This window comes from Parasteatoda tepidariorum, chromosome 1 (assembly GCF_043381705.1).
Source record: "Parasteatoda tepidariorum isolate YZ-2023 chromosome 1, CAS_Ptep_4.0, whole genome shotgun sequence".
NCBI lineage: Eukaryota > Metazoa > Arthropoda > Arachnida > Araneae > Theridiidae > Parasteatoda > Parasteatoda tepidariorum.
In genome coordinates, this window is record NC_092204.1 from 54,646,780 (window position 1) to 54,660,655 (window position 13,876).

Below are 13,876 nucleotides of genomic sequence, written 5' to 3' on the forward strand. Positions count from 1 at the left end.
AAAATGTAATTTTGAATTAATGCTCTAATTAAAAAAAAAGGAAGAGTTAGTCTGTCCGTGGATGCGTCTGTTGTAACATAATTCTGTTTAAAATAACATAATTCTAGTTAATAAACCTAAATTATACGGTATTTAAGTAATTTATTTTAATAATTTTTCCTTTCATATGAAAGTGGCTAACCGGATATTCTGTTTCTCAAAATTATAGTTTTCGTTATCACTCATTCAGTAAAAAATACAAAACTGAAAAGTAAATTTAACTAAAATGGTTTTTATACCAATCTTTAAAGTATTATGAGAACATAACCAAATTTTACCACAATTACCAAATTCTATCACATACTATTCCTTAATAAAACCATATTTTATTGTTAATTTTAACGAAATCATTACTAAAGTACTTCGGAAAAAATTACTGATCTTTTCAGTGTTCCCATAGAGCTGGAAACACGTAAAATTCTATCATATTCTAGTAGTTTTGATCATACTTTTCTCAATGAAGAAAAGCTTTGTTATAAGAATTCTTAAAAAAGGGAATGGGTTTTAAAAAAATTAAGCATTACATTTCATTCCTATTTTTTAGAACGTTAAAAAAAATAGTAGTGTAAGGGAAGAGATTTAAGCTTATAATCATGTCATTAATCTAACTGATATTCAGAAAACAAACTGAAAACTCTTTTTGTAACAACCTTAGCTCAGGTTCCGGTTCAGTCCACAGGGATTATGATAGGGATTACTGGATAAAAACACAGGTATCCCTCTGATGGGGAATTTTTTGCGTATTTTCTCAATCTACCTGTCGAAAAGGCCGCGCAAAGAATTATTGCAAAACGGGGTTGGAAATCGTAGTCAGTGGATCTCTATAATGTAGGTTTCGGTCTTGCGAATTTTATTTTAGTTTTTTCGTTGCTTCTCAAGGATATATTTTGATTTTAAGTGTGCCTGAAGAAAATTTTTGCAGGACTTCAGTTTATGGATTTTTAAGGAAAAAGTTAACTTTTTTAGAGTAAGTAGATATTCTTTCTCTGATTCTATAAAAACTAATTTAAGGAAAAAAATTGCTGAATTTTAAATTCAATTAGTTGAAAACATCAATTCGTATTCCATTTAGCCCATCGATTGAGTATCATATATTGAGTATTAAAATAATGTAGAATAATAATATAATGTAATAGAATAATAGAATAATATAATGTAATAATAATGTAATAGAATAATATAATTTAGAATAATAATATAATGTAATAGAATAATATAATAATATAATGTAATAATAATGTAATAGAATATTAAAATTAAAATCATAGAATTTTCTTCTTGCAACAGTAATGTTATACCATTTTAACATGTACTTTTTTCAAAATAGATAATAGCTTAAATTTTAAAGAGTGATTGAAAAAAATTACAATTTTTTTTTTTTAAATTTTAGATTTATTTAAGGGGTATTTTTTAGTAAATGAGAGTTTTTTTTAAAAAAATGTAACAACTAAGTTAAGTAGAAATCTTTTATCTATTTTTTTTAATGTTTTTAAAGTTATATTTTACGTATTTTCTTGGGCAAAATTGAGAAGTAAAAACAAAATTAAAATTATTCCAGAATTGTACGTAATTTCATTTCGATTTCCTGTTACCTTATATAATCTATTATTTATTAACTTCTTATTTTTAATGAACAATTTTTTCATAAGTTTTCGATTTTTCATTAATAAATATAATAAAATGTTTTGTAAAGACACAAAGTTATTAGCATCATGACTCTAATGGTCAGGATTTTTTATAATTGCCATGATTTTAAATTATTTTTATTTACAGCAAATATCTCGCAGCCCTATTAAGTTTTCATGAAATTTAAATTTGGATGAATTTTAAAACTACAATTGGTAAACGCTTAGTAGAACTATTTTTCAAACATCATATTAACAAATGAAGTAAATCTTTCCAAAAATTGTCACACACTTTGTTTTTAATTTTTTTCTCCGTACCAAAAGCTTTAAGAAAATTTTATTTATCAAAACAAATCTGTTCTTAATAATATTTTGAAATATATATTTTTTGTTTAGTGAAGATGCCCCATGTTAATAATAACTTTTTTGCAAATATATTTTGCAAAAAGTAATTTAATTTTGAAATATTTCACGGGATAATTTGCAACACATCGAATTGGCAAATACACTCACTGTCTGAAGTTATGATGCATCGTGTTAAATTATAACTTCTAACCTTTGGTAAAAAGCATATTCATGTTAAAATCTGTACACTCTGATGTGATGCTGATTCCATGATAAGAACATTAATTGTTTTCAAAATTTGAAAAAAGAAAATTCTATTCTTAACAACACCTAGCCCTTTTTGAAACATTTTGGTCAAAGGTTAACGCAATGATATAATTTTGTGAGCATTTCAATTTCATAATTTGAAGTTTGCCTCAAATTGTTTTTATAAATTTTAGTAAACTTTAACAATTTGTTTGTAAAATAGGAGGACGTTTTTCAATAATGAAAGAACTGCATTTGAAATTTATATTCTTCAAGAAGGGTTTAAGTTTCTTAATTTGCCGATTGTTACAATTATAACCCTTTTTGAAAAGTTTTGAATGGGACATCTTATATGTCACTATCAGTTTGACGTATAAAAATTTTTCAGATTTATTTCCTGGAAAAAAATACCGGTATTGAATGCTTAACATCGTGATGTATTTTATCTTTTGAGGGGTGCTTCGGTGTGGTTCTAATCCAAGTTGTTTCTTAAAGTAATGAGTGAAAAAAAACTTAAATTTAGCTCCATTTCGAATACTATATATAAAGCATTTTCGTAACAGTCAATTATGAACCTTTGGGGTCATGGAGATTAAGGTTCCACATTTCTTGACCAACGACATGACTTCAGCAATGTCGTCAGCATTAGTCAGTCGCCTCTACTTCACCGACCAGCTGGTACCTATCGATCTGCAGCTGAGTGGGTTTCAAATCGGAGCTAATTATCGAAACCCAGGATTTTATAATGACAACTCAATGCCTTTACTCAACTGAGCAATTATTTAGATGAAATAAAAAATTAAAAATAGAATTCAGTTCTGAAAAAATATCATACCACTAATATTATACGTAACAGTTAGGATAATACTCTACATAGTACAGAAAATGTTATTAAATGTTAATTCTAATTGCATAATAAATGAAAGGAGAAAAAATTATACTTAACTCTACCGAAAAATGATAAATACCGTGTTTCAGGCTCTTTATAAGAACTCCAAAAAAACCGGCAATTTTTACCGAAGCGCTTCGGTAATAATTTTGAGAAAAATTACAATAAAATAAGTTTTATAATATGTGAAATCATTTGATACACGTCAAAAATATATAAATAATATATAAATATGTAAAATTTAGTAATTTTATCATGGTAGCTTAGAACATGGCATAAATTGCTATGCCCATTTATTCCGATAAATTTAAATTTAATTTTTTTATTTTTACTAAATTTGTGGTAATAAGAATTCTAACTTTGAAAACCAAAATTTGCGGTTAACTTGATACCAGAAGGATATTCATTTTTGATAAAGGTTTCCATATGAATGGAAACCTTTTATGGTTTAAATACCATATATTTTGATACCATACCATTAAATACCATATATTTTTATTAACTTTAATTATAACTATTTTCATCAGAAATGTCAATACCATATAGGAAGGTAATTTTATCAGAATCTTTTTTCGATAGTTATATGCATTTTGATAGTAATAATATTTAAATAATGTATAATATTATTTTTAATACGTATTATTTACAGCATAATAAATATCCTATTAAATTTAATACAAGATAACATTTAAAGTAATAAATGAAAAAAATTGTAAAGTTGGTTCCATTTCGTAGGCTAGAAAGATTATATTATAGATAAAAAATAGAATTTTTATCCTATAAATATCATTTCCTTTTTTACCGTTTCTTTTTTTAAATATCATATCCTCTATATATCATTTTTATCCTATAAGTATCATACTTTACGTAAAAGGTAGAAATTCTTCTTTTTACAGACAATTTTATCAAATGTTAATGCAATTATAAAATGTTAATTTATATTATTAGGATAAATAAATACAAAATTTAAAATCGAAACTTTTCTCTTGTTCGCAATAAATTATCCATTTTGTAAAAAAAAATTGTATTTTAGTAACTTTCTAATTTCTAAGTATGAAAAATATTTCGCTTAACTTTGAAATAAAACTAAAATTTATCTGTAAGCAGCTTTCTCTTTCAATACATTCAGAAACATATTTTGATAAATATGAGAAATAAAATAAATCGAAAAATAAAATAGACAACATAAATACAGTTTATATAATAATAAAAAAATATTAGAAATCACATATATTTTATTCTCTACAATTATCGTATTTATAACCTTTCTAAAATAATTCTTTACATGGAAAAAATTCCTTGTTAACTTTTATTTATAAATAAAACTAATGGTTCCGCCTTTGTTCTTATTTAGCTTAAATCTTTCTTAGTTTTAATTTAGCACGTTTTCCTGGTAAACGTTAATATTTCCTTGAAACTGTAATAAATTTTACTTAAAAAAAATTAAAACTGAAGAATTTAAAAGTTTCCTTAAAAGTTAATTTTTTTTGTCTAGACTGTATTGTTTGAAATTTGCATCATGTATATTTTCATAACTATATATAATTGTTATGACATTTAATTATAGTTTTAATAAAAATAACTGCTTCTTTTATAAATGAAATCTTTTAAATTGTTTTGTAAATAAATTGTTTTGTAAATAAATTATTTTGCAAGACTAAATTAATTACATTTTTTTTAAAATTTCACTTGTATTCATTATAATCTTGTGATTATTCTTGAGAATAAATTATATTGATCAATTTTAGTCTTGAAAGTAAAATATTTTTGAATTTAATATCAAAAGCAAAGGAAAATTAAATGCTTAAAATTTTAACTAAAACGGCTTGTACAGTTACAATTTAATATTGCTTTTATATTTGATGATACTATAGTTGTAATTTCGTAGTAATTTCACTGTAAATCCTCATATTCAGCCTTAAAAAATTAAAACTAACTGTTCATAGTACTATTGCAGAGGGATTGGCTTACCAGAAACGGTCATCATTTACGATCGCATCAGAATTATTCATTCATTTTCAAAACATTTTAGAACGTTAAATATGGTTGAATATAAATTGATCAATAATCCTAAAAATGTTTTTTACTTAAACAACATTAATAGTTACAATTTAATAATACTTTTTTCATTTTTTCATTTGATTATACTGAATCGTAATTTCGTAGTAATTCCACCGTATATTCTCGTAAACAGCCTTTGAACTTAAAACTGTAATTGATCATAGTATTATTGCAGAGGGATTGGTTTTCCTGTACCGGTTATCATCTACGATAGGATCAGAGTTATTCATTTCCAAAACATTTGCACGCCAATCACGTTTTCGAACCTATTCTGGAATGGTGACCTTAACCAGTGATTTAAAAATTACTTTGAGCACTCAGGGTGGTGTTTGAGGTAAACAGTTTTACACGTGTCCACGTTGCCTATCATCGAAGAATTTAGAATTTTATGACGTAAACGAAAAGTAATGAAGGCAAAAATCTGAATTAATTAAGGAGATATGGAATTTTTAGAATATTTTTTTTATTATTGCATTTGGGATCATTAAAGATAATTTGAACGGAAAGGTAAAACAATTCAAATTATTCAAAGTATGAATTACCCAAATTATACATCAATTTAAGAATTAAAATATACCGTGTATTGAATTTCACAAAGATAGCAATCAGGAAGCTAACTTATATTAAAATTACTATAATTTTAATGATATTCAGCAAGTTGGATAACATTATTAGAGATCATCCAAAAAGAATGCATATAGGAAGGATTTGTGTTAAACTAATTATAAACTATATTCTTTACTTCACCAGCCTTTTCTTCCTGAGAGAATTTTTAACGTGAAAACCTAATTTAAAGTTGTTACAGGAGGATGTTTTTTAAAAGAGGTTTTAGCGCTTTATGAAAAAAATATTTTTAGAAGAAATATTGTTAAAAAAGTATTGTTCAAAGCCCATGAAATGCATACTAAATTAGCACGCAATCTAATTGGAACCCTTTAGAAAATTCTGTGATAACTGTTTGCTTAAATTGCCTAAATCACATTTTAACACTGTCATGAATATAGGTCTAAGGAAATTGCGCAACCTTGAATTATCTAACAGTTTAATTTATTCACGATCGATCTAAAGTGAGTTCACTTTGTTAACTATAACAGGATTTATTTACTGAATTTCAATACGTAAAATTTTTTATTTCTTAGACTTCAGATAACTTAAAATGAATAAATATATATAAATTTTCTCGATGTAAATAAATGAATTAAAAAAAACTATTATTCTTATTGTTAATTAATCTTGCTTATAGTTTCGAGCTGGTATTTCAATGCAAAAAAAAAAACTGTTTGCTTTTGTATTAGCGGGAAAAGGAAAAGATTTGTGAAACAGAAATCTGAAAAAAGATATAGTAATATGTAAATCAATATTATTTTTCATATAATATAGAATGACAATTTTAACTAAAGATGCAAAGAATCTCCATATACTCAATGATAAACTCCATGTATTCAACGTGTACATGAATTAGTTTCCAAATTTTAGACATATGCAAAAGAAGTTACAAATATATGAAAATTTCATTTCTAATTTTAGTTTTTTTACTTCTTTTTTTTAATTTTTTATGAATAAAATAAGCACTTTTGTAAACTTTAGCGTCTGCATGCACAATTTTATGGTTGACTTGAATTGCATTTCTTTTTGTGACTATTAAATGATATCTAATAGGGTCTTATACAATTACATGAAACTATTAAACTGATATATTATTTATAACTTCATAAATATTTTATAAATCTGAATAAATAAAATTATATTAAATCAATTACCACAATTTCGTTGCTTATATTTCTTATAATTTATTATTTACTACGACTTTGGTTCCTTTGCGTTAACTTTTAATATATNATCTGTAAATTACTATATATATATATATATATTAAAAGTTAATGCCAAGGAATAATTATATATTCAATTATTCAAATTTTTTTTATTCAATAGTTTAATATTAAATATTCAACGTGTAACTGATGATTTCTATTGCTTTAAAATAAATGTTTTTTCTTAAACTATTCTTGAAACATACTAAAAAATAGTCATCAAGACTAAGAATAAGACTATTATAGAAATAGTTTTCAACATTTGGTGTAAATGAAAACTTCAATTGTTTTAAATTAAAATAATATATACACTAAAGTGTAGTTTAGAAATTTTTTTTCGATAAAAAATCTTTAATAGTTTATTTTTAAAAACTGCATTCATTGTTCTTTTTTGCAAAATTATTTCAAAATTAAATTAAAACTTACATGGTTTGTATGACAAGATTTATTTCGACCCGTTTGTAGCTTAATAAGTTCATCATTAGTATACTGTGAAAAAAACTATGATCAAAAAGACCTAAATATGGTAATATTTACCGTGTTCTTGACTCTATGGGACCTTCAAAAAGGTTCGTCATTTTCACTAAAGCACTTTGTAATGATTTCGGTAAAATAAACAATTAAATATATCTTTATAATCTGTGATAACATTTGGCAAATGTGGTAAAATTTAGTAGTTAGCATGACAAAAAACAATTTATTCGTTTAAGTTTACTTTTCAATTTTGTATTTTTTTACTAAATGGGTGATAATGAAAAGTATGATTGTAACAACCAAAACTTCCGTCAAGCCGTTACCGTATGAACAGAAAAAATTCGTAAATGATTAATAAATGGTTTAAGTACCGTAAATTTTGGTTTTTATTGCAAGAATTGCGTTTCTTTTTTTTCAGAAATGTCATTTGCTTACAGTACAGCAATTTTACCTGAATTTCTCATTGTGATAGCTCGTTTATGAAATATGTCTCACATGTTTCTTTTTCTCGATTTTTTTAAGCTGTGAATATGTTCACAAATGAATTTTAATTTTCTTCACATAATTCCATGAATATTTATTAAATAATTAAAACAGAAGGAGAAGTCCAGGTCATATTCTGAACCAGTTTTGTTGTGAGAGTGTAGGCTACTAAAAGCCCGCCAAACTCAAGCCAATGATAGCAATGGGGGTCAAATGAAATTAACGATGGAACTACAGGTTTCTACCCTTCATTTCCCCCCACCATTTTGCCCCCTTCTTTTGAAACAAGAGGATGATTTGACAGGTGTGGGAAGAAATAGAGAATATTGACCTTGGACAATGCTCGCTTCATTCTTTTATTTATTTTATTTTGAGTTCAGAAAAATATTTTCACCTAAAAAGAGAATTATGCTAGTAAATGTGTTTAAAAAAGAAATTGTTTATTTGTTATAGAAATTATTTAAACTAGATTACTAGATTAATGGTAAATTATCGTAGATTTTAAAAGTTATAAGATTGGAAATTAAATATTTTCCTATGTGCAAAACTATTTAAAAGGAAATTGTTACCCAGAGAAAGTTATTACTTGGATTTTAATTTTTCTATTAATCTTCGTAACTTAATTAATTTTAATTTTTATAGATTAGTGGGCTAAAAATCCAATATTTTTGAGTTAAAAGACCAATATGTTCTGTTACATCATGAAAATAATTTGCATACACAAATGTTTAATATTTTTTTTCTTAAATTTTGTGTTTGAATAAAAAAAAATTATTTTTAAAATAATATTCTATTTCATTAATAATTTTTTTGTTGAAATTTTTGGAAATTAATATAACAGGACAAAAGTTGGTGTAAACAAAAATAGTTTTACATTTCAAATTTTGAAAAAAATTACTTTTTCATATTTTTTAAAGCTGAAGTCTTATAAGTTGAATCTTAAACGAGATTTTAAACTAATCAAACTCAAAATTAAGGGAAAAGTTTCTAATAACTATAAAGTTATATAATATGATAATAGATGAATGTTCTCTTAACAAATACAAAATAAATACAAAAATTCTTGTTTTTATTTAAAATTTTCATTTTATAATTCCCTTGAAAATAGAATATGAAACATAAAACTGAAAATTTAATTACTAAAGGAAAGAATATAGATGAAAATTTTGTAATTCAAAAGGAATTTGAAATATAGATAAAAATTTGCTTTATGCTTCATTAACTGCATGAAAACGGAAACAAAGTCTCTTTAAAACAAAATTTTATTTAAGCACTTAACAGTCAAAAGTCTGAAATAAATCTTTTTATTTCAAACTCTTGGCATTTAACGGAAAATATATCAACCATTAAATTTATTTATTTACCTGAGATTTATTATAAAAAACATTTTACAAAAAAATATTAAGTAAAAGTAATGCATTTTGAACATTTTGATGTATGTTTTCATAAAGTTTACTTTTAATATCTAAAGTTGTAACATAGTAACTTAAAACTTGAAAAAATTTATCGACATATAAAATTATTTTAAGACTAATTTACTGCGCTATTTCTCTTTTGGAAGGTTCGTTCAACATAATGATTTAGATAAAATTTGTAGCTGTGTCGGTAGCTTGCTAAATAAGGTTTGCTGAGAGAAAATCTTTTTTCAAAAATTATAAAGAATATATATAAAATTGTGAAGAATAAATTGTAAAGAATGATTATGAAAAATAAAAAATAAAGAATTTTTCCTTGCACACTTATTCTTTGTATGGTAAAATCGCCGTAATGTATTGTACTGATATTTTTGGCTATAAAAAAAACCCATAATCCTGGTTAATAAAACTGAAATATACGGTACTTAAACTATTCATTTTGTAATTTTTCCGTTCAGATGGTTACGGTTTGATGGAAATTCTGGTTTTCATAATTATAGTTCTGATTACCACACATTAGGTAAAAAATAGAAAACTGAAAAGCAAGTTTTACCGAGTAAATGGATTTTATACTAGGCTCTAAGCTAACATGACAAAATTATCGACTTTTATCACATTTACCAAATTTTATCATAGTTATCAAATTTTATGGCACATTATAAAACCATATTTTATTGGTCATTTTACCAAAATCATTATCAAACCATTTTGGTAAAAGTTACCCTGTCTTTTGGCGTTCCTATAGAGCCAGAAACACGGTAAATTCTACCATATTCTCTTCAGTTTTGTACCTAATTTTTACTTTGTGTAGATCGAAAATAAAGACTGTATGTACGATAAATTATTGAGTCCTACGAATTGCTAAAATTGTCATATAACAGAAAATGTAAATAAAATTAGTTAAAAAAATATCAAATTCTAGTTTTGTCCTATAAAGTTAAATTATTAAAGAGATTGTTATAATAATCTAGCCAGTACTGTATGTTAAGCATAATTTTCCTCAATATGAATTGTTTAGCTCTGAAAATTTTGATTTTTTTTCCAAAGCTACTTGATTGATATCTTATTATGTTTTGTATAATAACAGCTATTGTTTGTTCCGAATACTCTTAGCGATACGATATTATCTTCAAGCGGTTATGTTGGTTGTAATAATACGATTTACCTTTGAATACAATATACAGTTATAATGTCAGATTCTGAAGAGGAAAAATGCATATTTAAATCTTTTTATCTAATATCTTCCAAATCGTTTTCAAAGCTTAAGCTTTTATTCAATAACAATCATTCATTCCATCAATCGCAAACTTCTCTTTTGAAATATTTATGAGCTTTAGTTTTATCTGATAACGAATTTTTAAATTTTATTTGAATTTATTACCACTTTTACGAACGTCTGCAACCATTGTTTTCCTGGTCTTATCAGCAAAGCTGGTTTACTTTGTGTGGATTCTTCTTGCCATACTGCCACACTGTCTTCGTAAAAGGATAGTTAATTGCTGACCATTGTTTTTAGAAGTCCTCCTACTGCCATTAGAGGGTGAGCTTTGAGTTTCCGGCCAGTGGCTATTTTTTAACGAGTCGTCCCATTGTTTCAAACTGGACGGAAGTGGACGACAGGAACTGCGCTGGAAGCATGGGAACCGAGTAGATTCGTTCGATTGCCCCAGAGAGCAGCATCCCTATTCTGAGTTATGTTTTTAGAGATCATATTTATGCAATAGGTAGAGAATTCAAGGATATATTTTCTTTTAGGCTCTTTGAATATTCTCACTTTGCTCGCAATAAGATAAATTTATCTGTCTAATAATGTTCGCAGGGTTGCCACAGAAAGAAAATGAACAAAATAGTTGCTTTTAGTAGCCTAAAGCATGAAAATAGTTGCCAAAAACTATGAAAATGGTAGCCTGGAATTCATTTAAAATATAATTTCTCATTAAAAAAAACACGCTTTTTCTAAGAAATTTTCAATCTTGTATCAATAATTGTTTAATCATATATATATATATATATATTTATATATTGTGAAAAGTGATTACTCAAATTCGAAATTCCTGCATCGTAATATTGTATTAAAAATTGGGTTTTTAAAAATCATGCAGAATTTCGTAGCAATAACCGTTGAAAAGGCGATTGAGAAACGAAATAGACTTATGACAGAATCTGTGCAAATTGAACGCATTAAAAAGTGATGATTCAAATTTGCAATCTGAAATTTTTTAAAGTTTTAATTATTTACTTAATTTTTTTAAATTTTATTATNGGCGATCGAGAAACGAAATAGACTTACGATAGAATCTGTGCAAATTGAACGCATTAAGAAGTGATGACACAAATTTGCAATCTAAATTTTTTAATTTTTTAATGTTTTAATTATTTATTTAATTTTTTTAAATTTTATTATTTTTATTTTACATTTTTTTATTTTTTAAGAAAGGAAATTTAGTTTGTTCAGAAGATTTCGCGGGCTGCAAGTTTTTAACCCAATTTATGCTAAAAAACATTGCTAGGAGAGCAGAAAAGTCCCCCAATAGTCTACTTTTCCAAAAAATAGTTGCTTTTTTAGCCTTTTTAGGCAAAAAAAAGTTGCCATAGTCGACTCATGCTGCAAATAGTTGCATTTTAGTCGCCTGTGGCAACCTTGTCTTCGCTAAAATAATTCTAAATATTCTATTGGTGTTAAAGAAGGTATAATTATTATCCGTGTTTACAAAGGTACAATTATAAGGTACAATAAAACATATAAAATTATTAATATAATTATATGTTTAAAAGGCACAATTACAAAGGTACGATTACACAAAGGCAAAAATATTCTAAGTGAGTATTTTCAGAAAGTGCGTCCTATTAAAAAGTACCAAACGTATATTGGTACATTAAAAAGTATGAAATATATGCTTGCATATAATATACCGTTGACTGATTATATTAAAGAAAATAAAAGAGAAGTAAAAAAAACAATGAAATAGTTAAAACTGCTTGATAAAGTAGAATAAAGAAAAATTTGTAAGAATCTCATTGCATATCGTTTGATTATTAACTATCACTTCAAGAGAGATAGTACAACTGCAATTTCGGGTTGACGAACCTAGTTAGAGATCGTAAAAATAGGTAAGAACTACATTTAAAATAAAGAACAGATGAGTTTTCTTTCACTATCATATTTTTTAATTAACATTTTATATTATAAATTAATTATTTTAGAAATTAATTAATTAACATTTTATTTTAGAAAAATGTAATATTGCGAGACAGCATTGATTTTACTTCAACAGCTACATTTCATTGAAAAGAATATATCCTTAAAAAAAGTGCAATTGCAGTAAAAAACATATGCATGTGCAAAATATTTTATTAAAAATTTGAAGCGATATTTAAAATAGTAGATAGCCAAATACAATAAAATAATTTCTTCTTAAACGCAGCAGTTTACACGATGATCACCTTTAATAAATATTTTTAGAATCCTTGTTAATAAAGTACTTAAAAAGCATGTACATTAAGGATCGAAAATTAATATTTAAGAGAGAAAATAATTAAAACGTTATAAAAATCTAACAAATCACTAGCAAGGAAGAAGGGACTGAAAATATCAAAACCTGTTTAATTTCTGGTGGGAATCGAAGGGTGTTAAAAGATAATTTCTGAAAACAACTCCAAGATTTATCAAGTAATCAAACTGGTTTCCACGCTTCCTTCCGCACCTTCTTCTTTTATGTAAAGAATTACTATCGAGGAAGACGGGACTTAAAGTACCAAACCATGCTAGATTGTTAGAGGAAATAGGTGTGAAAAGATTATTTTTCAAGCACCTCCAAGTTCCAACAGGCAACTGGTTTTAATACTTTCTGTTTCACCTTCTTCCCTAGTGATTAGTCAACGTTTTTGTTCCCTTCTTGTTGAAATATCAATTTGCAACTTACAATATGTATGCGTTTTTCACTCCATTTTTGATGAGGAGTTATACTAAAAATTTAATTTGTAAATTAAATAATAGCACATCTTACTGGTTTAGCCAGATGTAAATAAATATCGAAGGCAAACTGAACAACTTGCAAAAGAATTTTTAAAAAAATAGTCACAAAACTGTTTTTGTTTTAAAATAAGAAGATCATCTGATAATTTTATTTCCCATATTGAATAATATTTCGCAATAAATCTTCCATAATTTCCAGTGCTTCATTAAATCATAATTTTATCAACAGATGAACATCACAAATATGAAAATTTTATTCAGAACCTTTTTCATTTCCATAAAAACGTGATTGTGGAATTAACTGTTTAGTCGTGAAGTATAACTGTTCTCTTTGAAATATCATTTCGTGATTTTCTTTTTCTTATATTTTTGTTGCAGAAACGAAATAGTTATAAAAAATGCATTATAAAGTCATTGGTGAATAAAATTACTCTATATCTCTATTATGAAGATAAGGAAATGACAAAATATGAATAACTGCTATTATGTCACTTTTTTATTTTATTTTTTTT

At 25.5% G+C, this 13,876-nt stretch overlaps 1 protein-coding gene across 1 annotated transcript in view; it reads left to right on the top strand.

Moving 5' to 3' along the window:
• Positions 1-822: 822 nt before the first annotated feature.
• The window catches only part of LOC107444874 (cadherin 99C), a 102,633-nt gene continuing 89,579 nt past the window's right edge, over positions 823-13,876 (top strand). The window contains exon 1 of the mRNA XM_071180459.1: positions 823-1,006. The gene's annotated coding sequence lies outside the window, so the exon portion shown is untranslated. The remainder of the gene's footprint in view (positions 1,007-13,876) is intronic.